This window comes from Nomascus leucogenys, chromosome 6 (assembly GCF_006542625.1).
Source record: "Nomascus leucogenys isolate Asia chromosome 6, Asia_NLE_v1, whole genome shotgun sequence".
Lineage (NCBI taxonomy): Eukaryota > Metazoa > Chordata > Mammalia > Primates > Hylobatidae > Nomascus > Nomascus leucogenys.
Genome location: NC_044386.1, coordinates 62,222,084 through 62,234,481, shown reverse-complemented (window position 1 = coordinate 62,234,481; position 12,398 = coordinate 62,222,084). Strand labels below are relative to the sequence as shown.

At 40.8% G+C, this 12,398-nt stretch overlaps 1 long non-coding RNA gene across 1 annotated transcript; it reads right to left on the bottom strand.

Annotated features, from left to right (window-relative positions):
- Positions 1 to 458: 458 nt before the first annotated feature.
- On the bottom strand, positions 459 to 6,328 carry LOC105739919. The gene is made up of 2 exons (XR_001115901.1): positions 6,099 to 6,328; positions 459 to 2,193 (listed from the first exon to the last, which is right to left on the bottom strand). It is a non-coding gene; the product is annotated as an uncharacterized LOC105739919 (long non-coding RNA).
- Positions 6,329 to 12,398: the final 6,070 nt, after the last annotated feature.

Sequence of the window (12,398 nt, the reverse complement as noted above, 5' to 3'; positions counted from 1 at the left end):
TTACTGGTAATCTATTTCCTCTATTAGATTGATCATCTTTGGCAACTTTTTAAGACAGGTATTTTTCTATTTCCTACCATCAGCAGCAACTAGAGGCAAAAAGAAATTTGCTTCTGAGAACATAGATGCTGATCAATCAGAAGCCAAAACAATTCTTTAGCTTTATTCTTATTCCCCTTTTCATCAGCGTTCTCTCTTATGCTAATTTGAAATAGAGACTTTGACTTAATAGGAGGCCCATGGCAGCTGACCTATCGGAGGAATACCCCAACCAGGACTTCAGATCAAAACGCACTTCATGGTGGAATACAGTCAACCAAAGTTCTCACAAGGTTTTTGAACACCAATTTAAATGGCTTTCATTATAACCTTTTTTAGGATAATGGATGTAACACTGAAATTTTGTCTTCTAACCATACAATTTCACCAGCAATATTCAAGAAGATTTTCCAGACATCTGTTTCTATTTTTCTCTTTATTTTTCTCAGATTCCCTCTGAGCTCATTGGCTGACCTTGACATCACAGCCAAGCCCTAAATGAAAGCATTTTATCACTCTCCATTTTTTTCCAAAGAAGGTCTTGAGATTTTATTTTCCAAGCAATAACAGATTCCATTTCTGAGACTTCTTATCATATCTTTAGCCACGTCATAAATAACTCGAATTTTATATTGACAAAGAAAGTTCTATTGTACTTTTTTTTTTTAAGAAACATGGTTAACAAGCTAAATAGGACCCCTGGTTACTTTATATAACATGGTTGGTATAACTTCTTTCTGAACTATGATGACAAGCAGAAAATTGGGCATATTTGTATTTAAAGTATAAATTAGTCAAATTTTAAGCTGAAATTATAGCAAAGGAATTGTCAAGTTTGAAATGCAGTCTGATGCCCTTGAAAATAATGAGAATATAATTAGAAAATAGTACATAAAATTCAGGGGTCTCAGAAGATCAGCTACAGAAGGATCACGTCATCCTAGGCAGAGTGTCTCAAATTTGTCTTTCAAATTGTTGCCCCTGAAGAAGTTCAGTGATGTATCCAAGGTCACATACATGGATTTCTGCCTAAGTGAACCTTCTTCCTGTTTTCTTGGGCACTGTGTCTGAGAACTGACTGTCTGACTCATTCTTTTCTAAGCCCTAGAGGGACAAGGTTATGCAATTCTCCACAGGTATTTTGGCAGCTTCTTAGGATATTTGACTCAGGCCTCATCTCCACTCTTCTCTTAGGAGAGAATACGCACATTCTGTCAGGGACATTAGACCACCAGAGAAGATGGTTACTCCCACAGCAGGATAACGGCCTTGTGGGATTAGAAGACCACCATTCCATGATCCAGCTTCAGATGAAATTTATTGAGCACCTACTATGCATCAAGCACTGTGCAAGGTGCTCCAACAGAGACTATCTTTCTTGGGCCAGGAGGTTGACATACCTAACCTGATTCCACCACCAATTAGCACTGAGACCTTGGACTAAACTTTGAGTCTGTTTTCTTTCTATAACTCTGAAGAAAAGTTACCTGGCCTTCTTATCTCCTAAAACTGTTGTGTGGGTCGAATGAACTAATAAGTGGCAAAACACTTTCTTAAAATGTTATTGAAATATAATGTACGTACAGAAATCCACATAATTATAAGTGTATAGGTGGATACACTTCACAAACTAAACACACCAGTGTAATCAGTGCACAGTTCAAGACATGGAATGAACATTACCCCATGAGTCCCCATCTGGGAACAGCCCTTCAAAGGGTAACCACCATTCTGACTTCTAACAGGCTAGCTGTTTTGCCTGTTTTTCTACTGTACATAAATGGAGTTATATGCTATAAGCTTTTTGGTACATGGCATTTTTTGTTCGGAATTATGCTTGTGAATTTCATCCATGTTGCTGTGTGCTTTTGTAAGTTCTCTGTTCTCATTGCTATGTGGATTCCATTGTATGAAGAGACATTTTACTTCCCACTCCATTGTGGATGGACACTTGGGTAGTTTCTAGCTTTGGTCTGTTCACAATTATAAACATTCTAGGACACGCCTTTTGGTGAACATATGTATTCATTTCTGTTGGGCATATCCTGGAAGTGGAATTCCTGGCTCCTAGGCTTCATGTATATTCAGCTTTAGGAGATGTTGCCAAATGACTTTCCAAATGGTTGCTCCAATTGACATGGCCAATAATAGAGCCTGAGAAATACTAACATTAGGTATTTTTAGGATTTTTTTTTCATTTTAGGTAAGTAAATTATTTCTTAATATAGTTAGATTACCACCATTTTGAATGACTCATCTCAGGGCTCATCATATTAACACACATGAACATCTCATATATTTGTACTGTGTGTCTGAGGACATTTTATTATTCAATTGTGGTATACGCAGCATCTGGATCTATGAAAGTTAACCACAATTAGGGCCACTGGAATATAACATCCATATTTATGCTATTCTATAGAAATAGGATATCCCAAGCTTGGCTGAATTAAAATATGCATTAAAATGTATATTTCTCAACTAGTCTTATGTCCTAGCAATCGTGATTTTAAAAGTGTAATTTAACTAAATTAACTAGCAAGTCTGGTATCTCAAGGTAAAGACTTTTGGCTTGAAGAGCTTCTCTAGAAGGTAAGCTTTCAGTTTGGAGGAGCCTTAGAGACCCTTCGGCCTACTCTCTCATCCTATAGGTGAGGAAATTGGGGTCCCCCAAAAGAAAGGACTTGCCCGTGACACCGGAGCTACTTAGTATCAGAGCCAAGACCAGAACCCAAATCCCCAGAGCCTCCCTTGACTTTTTGTATAGTCCCTGCCTCAAACTGGCCAAGGTTTCTTAAATAGTTAAGGAATAGATGCTGCTACACAGTAAGTGACCGCAGAGGAAACCTCATATGGACAGGACAGTGGAGAGAAAGGCCTAGGTGAAGTCAGTGAAGACAGAGCAGCCATCGCAGTTGACTGTTCAGAGAGGCACTGGGGGAGAGTGGTGGTAGAATATTCTATTGGTCATTCCCCAGGCTGCCAGTGAATGCAGACCAGAGACTAGACAGGAAGGTCTCATAGAGCAGTCCTGGCCAGTCACACCCCTCCCCAGCCACACATTCCTTCTGAAAACTTCCTCTGAGGTCTTCTCCTTCCCACCACAGAGTTCTACCCTTTGCCCAGGTTACTCTTCCCACAACCTTCCCTCATGCTGCTCCTGCCTTCACCCTGCTAATTCCTGCACATCCTTCAGATCTCAGTGTCTTCTCACTCCAGAGCCTACATAATCATCACATCATTCCTCCCCATGCTTGGCACTTGTTAAGTCCTCAGTAAATAATGAGGAATGAATGAATGAATGAACATGCTATCCAGTGCAGTCCTTGTATAGTAATAGAGGCAGAAGTCCTTGCCCTGGTCTACTTACCTTAGTTTCTTGTTCTTTGTCAGGGCACAGGAACAAGGGAGGGGGTTGTTGATATTGTTTCTTAAATAACTTAAAAACTATCCTCAAGTATTGATTCTAACCTACAAGCAGAGTCGAGAACCACTGGGCTTGGGCAATTGTTATCATTTCTGGTTGTATGTGAGAATATTTATTATTTTTTAAATAACCTTTATACAATCAAAAGGAAATTTTTGAGACTTTTAATTTTTAAGTAATTTGAGACTTACATAACAGTTGCAAAGAAAGATACATTTTTAATAAGAAGAATAAATGAGAATGGACCTCAAATTTTTAATTTTCTCAAAGCCTAGAGTGGTTCTGTCTCTCTGCTCTTCCCAAGGTACCCCTTCCTACTACCACTACCCTCACCAGCAAAGACAAATTAAAAGGAGTGGGGGAGACAAAATGAAGCAAAACAAAACAAAAACCTTCCATTATAGTGTGGTAGAATGACCAGAGAAGAAAGGAGACAGTACCAAGCTAAGAGGGAAAATATAAAAACAAGAGGATTAGATGACATCAATGCAGTGGTTTTGCTCAGAAGGCAAGGAATGTTGGAATGTAGATGGCAAATTCCTGTCCTGAGGGACAAGTTTCAATTCTGTAACTATTAGGCATGAAAATACAATAGAGCTTAATCTTACCAAATATAGATCCACCCTGGCCAAGTACACGTATGTACCTTTGTGTAGTCATTTATTTGCCCTTCCCCCGCCCACTGCTTTCCATTAGCACATAGTGAAAATCCTGCCCTGGAAAGAAAGGAGACTAAAACAAAAAGTGAGTTAACACATTGGATTCTTCTGACATAGCTTAGACAGTTCCTCCATCGTCAATCCCTTTAAGTCATATTCAGTGAGTGTTCTGCTGGTCGGAAGGAGTTAAGGCATTTTCCTATTAATATCAGGTGGCAAATGATAGGCCAAGAACATCTGATAATTTTTGCTACTCTGTAAAGTTGAGGTTTAGCATCCAAAACTAGCTACTTTCAATAGAGAGGGAGGAAGAGCAGAGTGAATAAAACAGGAGCTGGAGTCTTGCCCACGTAGTTCTATGAACCTTCGCAAGTTGTTTCACCCCTCTGTGGCTCAGTGTACTAATCTACAAATGAGGGCAATGATAGTACCTACTTCAAGAGTTGCTAACAGGACTTAATGAGTTAATTAATACATGTCAAAAGCTTGGAATTGTGCCTGATACGTAACAAGGGCTCAAGATATGTTAGCTATGATCATCATAGTTACATGCTTGGTTTAGCTATAAATTCTTATTTTGAAAATGTGCATTCGTTTCAGTGTAAGTGAAATATCAGGAAACAATCTGAGCATAATGTAAATGCCAAGTTTACTTTCTGCAATTTTATCTGCAAAAAAATATTAGATGAACCCAGGAAACTGCACCCAGCTGAACTGAGCTATGTGGGATACACAAAATCCACACATTCACAAACCTGAGAAGCCTACCAGCTAGTGTAGTTCACCACGTATGTGATGGGCCACACCCATCCACAACCATCATTATAACTTTTGATCAATTTCAGATAATCTCCTCACCATTTCACAATAATTTATCAACCGCAACCCTTCAGATACCCAGTTCCACAAACAAATTTCTACCTTTTTTTCTATGTTTATTGTCAAGCTTCAGGGTTTGAGACACACTGTCAGGAAGAAGTCCTGGAAAGCGAGCAGAGTAAACAGGAAAGACAGAACTTCTATTGGTCCTCATTTCAAGATGGTGCCTGCATGTTTCAAAGGTCACCAAGCAGAATGCCAACCCACTGAAAATATTGCATAATGCATAAGGGCAGAACAGAAAATTAGGACCTAAGTGTTCAGTACCGAATATGTTAGACTTTTTCTTTCCTTAAAGTATATTCAGACTGAGGTTCCTAGAATTAAAACAGTTTTTAACCACAGAAGAGTTATTATAACCTTAAATTTCTGGATAAAATTCAGAGTGAAATATGTGCAAAACAAAATTGAGATCATTCCTGAATAACCAAGTTAAGCCTTTTGAGGCAATGAAAGCAAAACCCTCTCTGTGTGTCTATCTCTCTCTCCCTCCCTTTCATACACACTCTTCAAACCAATACAAAAAAATTACTTAAAGAAAATATAAGCATTTAAATATATAAAATAAACTTTAAGTAAATCTAGAGTGTAGGAAAATCTGAGAGTACAAAAATAAGAAATGCACAAAATTTAAGCAAATTTCTACCCCCATTGCCACTCCAAATGTAGTTTTACAATCTGCCTGCAAATGTTTATCAGCAAGAAGAGAGTGCCTAATGGATCAGAAACCTTATAAAAACATATTCAAGTAGAAAAAGTGCTTTCCTCTAACTAAATAGTACTGAATCCTAGGGATCAAACAAACAAACATAAAGACAGTACATAGCAGAGGCCAAATGCCACCACCCTGTTTGTTAGTTGATGACTTCCTGATCTCAGTTAAGAAAAGTCAGCTTGTGCTGCTATGGATCTTCTTAGAAGGTAGAAAGAAACTTAACCCCATGCAAAGCCCCATGAAATTCATTTGCACTTACCTAAAGCTCCCAATACCCTGAAGACTTATAAGGAACACTACTTCATTTTCAATTTACAAACAAAATTATGCATTGAATTCCTGCCATCTGCCACATACTGTGCTCAAATGCCATGCTCACCATTACCACCCGAGAACCACGGTGGTGGCAGCGGGAGGCAGCTCTGCTCTCCTGAACTAAGAGCTTCAACTTAGCCTTCACCAGAGCTGCTAGCACTAATGGAGAGCAGCGTTTTCATGAGCTCTGGGAGCATCCAGGGCATGTTTAGAGAAGTGATCAAGACTCCTTCTTGGGGGGTACCCAGGAAGGTAGTCTCTGCCCTGAACTTGGCCCTTTTCTCAGAGCAGACTGTGTGACATTTAACTTCTTCACTGAAAAGAAAGATGTGCTGTTTATAGGGCCAATATGACCACAGGAAATAGCAGATATCCTAAATTTAGAAATGGTAAAATTCCTGAGAGTTGAAGGCTTATTGAAGACTGTGCAAGGTTATCTCTGGAAACAGTAGATAGGAAGCCATGAATAAAGCCAGTATCAACCATCGTTATGGGGCTGAAGCTACAGGACAGGTCTCTCATTGGCCTCAACTTAGACTTAACTCCAGAGTCAGCTAACATCTCTCCCAGGAAGAGAAACTTGGACAAGATTCAGCATAAACATTATCCTGGACCTTGCTGGGCATTCTTCTCTTAACAGAGTTCACCTGAGCCTTCAAAGCATTGGTATTGCTGGAAAGTTGCCATTGTAGCATCCTGTAAGCCTTCTCATAATGAACCAGACCGCCATCTGGAAGAGAGTGGGTCATCAAGGTGGAGTGACAAGCACGGACTTCATCATCAAAGATCCACCTGGGCCTTTGCTCAGTGCTCAATCAAAATGTAGGATTTGGATCCCAAAGTGCACCAGATGGCAAGGACTGGGGGTTCTGAATAACAGGTCTTGCTCTAGACAAGCCCAAAGGAGCAGGCATGGCCTCTACCATAAGCTCTCAGCTTGGCTCAGACTTATAGACCTAACTTCACCCTGACTCTTCATCTTCCTTCTCTACCCTCTTCTTAACTCCAAACACAATGATAGCCTTCTCCTCTCCAACACTTAATGGTTTCTCTCATTTTAGTGCTAGAGGTCTTTGGACAGTTTCTGTCAAGTACTAGCCCTGCTTGTCTGTAGATCCCAAGAGCCTTAATTGACAGATTCAACTGTGCCTATTCCTGAACCAATTCTGATCAAGGAAGTGGTCCCACCAGTCAGTGCTGACAGGAATTAGTCTTTTGCTGTCAACTAATGGTTTTCAATTAGGGCAAGTTTTCCACCCAGAGATATTTGTCAATGTCTGGAGACATCTATGGTTGTCACAGCTAAGGGAGTATTAATAGCACCCAGTGGGTAAAGGTGAGGAATTTCATTAAACACCCTACAATGCAGAGGGTAACCCCCCACAAGAAAGAACTGTCCAGCCCCAACTGTTCACAGTGCCGAGTTTGAGGAGCCCTACTCTCCCTAGTCCCAGGGATGAGGCATGGGAACCCATGCACAAACTGAGTCAAGCTTTCCTTTACTGCCCTATTGTGTTCTCCTTGTCGGTTTGATTTCTGCCTCATGTACCTGCTGCAGGCTCTGGTTTTCCCTGCTCAGTCCAGAGTCTTGCCTCGGGCCTTGCCTGTTTGTCAGATACCTTGGTTTATGGCAGACCCCTCACCTGGATCTCCAGTTGGAGTTCTATCTATATAGATCCACAGAGCCATAATTCATCTAATTTTCAGTATTCTTGCTGCAAGAACCCTTTCCACCAATCCCTACTTACCTGATCATATCCCAGGAACAAAAACAGTGAAGTCAGCCTGATTTCCAGTACTTTTGGATATAGTATTGTGGACTTCCGACTGTTTTTCTCAGGGGTCATCCTGCAGCCAGCCTGGTTGCCATTTCTTACCACCCCTCCAAAATCTGTCCCTGAGGTCCCAGAGTGACTTGAGGCTGAGCTGACCCCCAGGATGCTTTGAGGGAAGAATTTCTAAGGGAGCAACACTAAGCACTATGCTTAGGGTAGCACTGTGCTGGGCAGACACTTTAACCCAACCTCTAAAGCCATGATAAGTCAGTCTAAGACACTATTCTCAAATAATAATGGCAACTTCTTATAAGCCACCCAAAGTAATGTCTCTCTCTTTAGTAATTATTTCAAATTTTTGTGTGATTAGCCATCCTCCAACCCTGGGTGTAGAGAACAAACCTGTAGCTATTTCCCTGGAAGAGACAGCCACAAACCCTGTCAGGATATCATGCTGCCCCCAGGCACTATATGAAGACATACCCACTCCTCCCTGCCATGGCAGAGAAAGTCCTTTCCAGAGAAGAACTTTGGTTTCTTGGCCTTGTTCCAGACTGAACCAAAAAAGGAAATGAAATAGACAAAGCACCAGATGGAGAATAACTAGTCAGAATGATTCAGTCCACAAACATCTCTATATCTAAGAAATGAGCGCAGGTTTCTAGCACACTAAGGTACATCTGGTTGGGGTGACAGCAATAGGTGCTCATTTGAAGCAGTTGGAGATCATGCTATACAAAACCAGGCCTGGAAGTAGTATGTTACTGCAAGAGCCATGGCCACTTTGAAGTAAAATCAAATTGTCATTGGTGGGATGAGGAGGCTGTGGAATTTCAACCTGGTTGGTTTCAGCCCTTGCTCTTGCGTTTGCACTGCTCTTTAAAATGCTAGTTCTATTGGATTCTGAGGATACTATACAAAAAAAAAATTCCCAAGAATAAATAAAGAAGTAGTACCCCAAGCACAGGAAATAATAATCAAAACTCATCCTTTCCTAATATAGTGAAATCAATAATTTTCACTAGGAATCTGCATCAGCAGCAATCCCTCCCTGGGGAATAAAATGGAAGTGAGTAAATAAAGAAATAAAACCTAAAATAGGGGCCAGGCGCGGTGGCTCATGCCTGTAATCCCAGCACTTTGGGAGGCCGAGGTGGGTGGATCACAAGGTCAGGAGATGGAGACCATCCTGGCTAACACGGTGAAACCCTGTCTCTACTAAAAAAATACAAAAAATTAGCTGGGCGTGGTGGCGGGTGCCTGTAGTCCCAGCTACTCAGGAGGCTGAGGCAGGAGAATGGCGTGAACCCAGGAGGCAGAGCTTGCAGTGAGCTGAGATCGTGCCACTGCACTCCAGCCTGGGTGACAGAGTAAGACTCTGTCTCAAAAAAAAAAAAAAAAAAAAAAAAATTTTAGACACTAAAATAGGGCAACCATTTCAAATAATGTAATAATAAAAATCTAAAATATTATGCCCATTTGAAAGAACACAAAGATATAACCTAAAATATTGCAACAATTTTAAAGTTTCTATAGACCTAAAGTAGTGCCTTCATGCTTTTTGAATATAATTCTAAATAGCACAATGCCTCATTTTAATTCTTTTGGATTCCTGGAGAGACAGCTCCTGGCTGAGTACCAGCTGAACACACAGGTTGTCTAGGCTTTTCAACGATGGTGATGGATTTCTTTTAAGCTATCCAAATTTTTTCTTCGAAATCAACATCCTTGATTTATGTCAGCAAAAAAAGCAGCTTTCTGGGGTTTCAGTTACACCTGAGCTCTGTCCATTGCTGAGCCCATATGTACCAAGGAGTTTCAGATGCAGGAAGCCCAACAGCATGAATTATTCTGAGACATCACCAGAGAACACAAATAGGCTAGAGCATCAGATCAGCAAGTCATAACTAAGCTTTCAAGCTGTAGTTGACAACGAAAATAACCCCCGAAGTCTTGAGAAGCACAACCTATAAAGCAGAGCAGTGTGTTTTCTGGAGGAAGCATGATCCAGATTTACCAGAGGAAGCATGGCAGCTGTAAACACACTCTTAGCAGCTCCATCCTAACCAGTTCCAGGCTCTTTGGGGACTGAAAATCTCATCACCCGCATAGCTTGCCACAAACTTCCATGCTAAGGCAGTTGCACGTAAACTGACCTTCACACTTCAGCTAATATCTTCACTGCACAATGAAATGAATGTGAACGAGAAAATCAAATTCTGTGCAAGAATAGGCAAGTCTCTTCCTGAATAAGAACAAAAGCCAAAAATTCACCTTATAAATGAGCTTTAGGAATGAGTTTTATGCTATTTTATTTTTACAATTCATGAGGGTTCTGCAAATGCTATAGCTAATCCAGTATCACCTCCAACAAGATCTTCCAGGTAGTTGTGATTTATGTCTTTATTAGTCACGTTAATTACATAACAATACCTAAATCGCTGCTTCTTGCATTCATTGCTTGTTCACACCATAGTAAGAAATAATCATCACCTGACTGGTATCACAAAGCTTTCTTTCCACTACACTGGAACATTTTTACTCATCTCACAAGATGATTTCAGAGGGACTGGAAGTTCATGGGATGGGTGCTTGAGCCATTTGAAGTGGCCTGTGTGTCAGTCAAAACCACTGCATCTAATCCACCTGAACAGTGTATATAACTTCTTGCCTGAGTTGAGTCTTCTTTACCACAACAGACTAAGCCAGGCTTTTATCCCCGTCATGGGTGATAGCTTTAGCAACTGCTGCTCTCTTTCCATGTGGATCATACATTATCACTGCACTTCTGGCCTCTCACCAGAGTCCTGTTCATTCACCCCTTGACAGCATATATAAGCCACATCCTGTAACTTCAGCTCTATTGGTAATAAAGATGATGTTTTGGTGTATGATTGCGTTATTCTTTTGTCTTATCTCTCAATTGTGTTTGAACTTGGCCACAAAAGAAAGGGCTTTCCTTAGAATAGTCCAACATTTGGTGGATTGATTGGAAACACTGAGAAACATAACAAATGGATGAAGTGGATAAAATAAAACAAATATTAAAAGATCTTGAGGGGCTCTGGGCTTTGGATTTTTTTGTGTGCATGAGAGAGATGTTTTGACCTTAGTGGATTGTGGAGGCTTTTATTAGCTCATGAGGTTGCTTTTTATAATTTCACACTTGGCTTTTTAAAAATTCTATGATTTGGAAAAGGGACTTTAGGCTTTAGGCCGTAATATTTCAACCTCCACAGATAATTACAGCTTGTCCAGTGGTAGCTTTATATGGACTGTTTTTTACATGTAGTTGTTTGTTTTATAGATTGTGACAGCCTAAAGCAAGATTCCACTGCCCTCAACAAAGATGTAACACTCAGGGAAAATACCAGGACAATTCAGCTTTGACAGTGTGGTGGCTGGGGGACTCAGCCTGGGGCTCGGCCACGTCACATGTGCGGGGATGACATCAGCAGCCACGAATTGCATGAGACTTAGAAAAGGCCTGGCTTTAGCGGACACAGGGAATCTCATGGTGAAGTCTTGCCCCTAAACAGTACAAGCCACTTGTCTTACCACACGCATGCTAGTGATTCAGGGACCTCAGCCTATGCTAGTAGGCAGCAAGGCCACATAATTAGTAAGTGGCTGAGCAGGGATCTGAATGCAGGCTGGATTTGCTCCAGAATACAAGCTCTCAACCAACTGTATTAGTTTTCTTTTGCTGATGTATCAAGTTGCCAGGAACTTAGTGACCTAAAACAGCACAAATTTATTATCTTACAGTTCTGGAGGTGAGAAGTCCCAAGTGGGATCTACTAGGATAAAATCAAGATGTTGACAGAGCTGCATGCCTTCTGAAGCATCTAGGAGAAAATCCATCTCCTTGATTTTTCCAGCTTCCAGAGGCCATCTGTATTCCTTGATTCATCCTTAAAGAAATAGCATAGCATCTGTAAATCTCTCTGACTGTGACCCTCTTGTCTTCCTCTTATAAGGACTCCTGTGATTATATGGAGCCTTTCTAGATAATCCAGGATAATCTGCCCATCTAAAATCCTTAATGATGTCTGAAAAATCAAAGTAACGTATCACAGGGTCCATGGGATTAGGACGTGGATATGTTTGGGAGGGCGGTTCTTCCATCTACCACCCCAGGACTCATTCAGCCTCCCCTTCATGTTGACATTGCATCTGGGGCCATAATTTTTGACAATCTACTAAGCCCCACATTCTAGAATGTACTTTTTTCTGGGATAATTGCTTTAGAGGGTGAGGTTTGGCTTCTTTTCTCAATATGGTGGGTGTGGCCCACCAGTGAAAATAATAACTGCTTGAAACTTTTCATCAGTAAAGTCATCAGAAACCCAGCATATATTTTCTGCAGCCCTGCAGGAACCACACCAGCCTCAAGGAGAGCGAGCCCCAGGTGCAAGCCCTGGCAGGACCCCTCACCCCAACCCTTAATGGGAAGTCAGTATATCATTAGTCACGTTGGGCTTTTAATTCACCAAAGCAGTAGAGTTTGATTCAGACTTTAATTCATTTGGGTTTTTTCAACATTAGACTTAAACTTGCAAAGGGACTAGTGTATCGATTTTAATTCT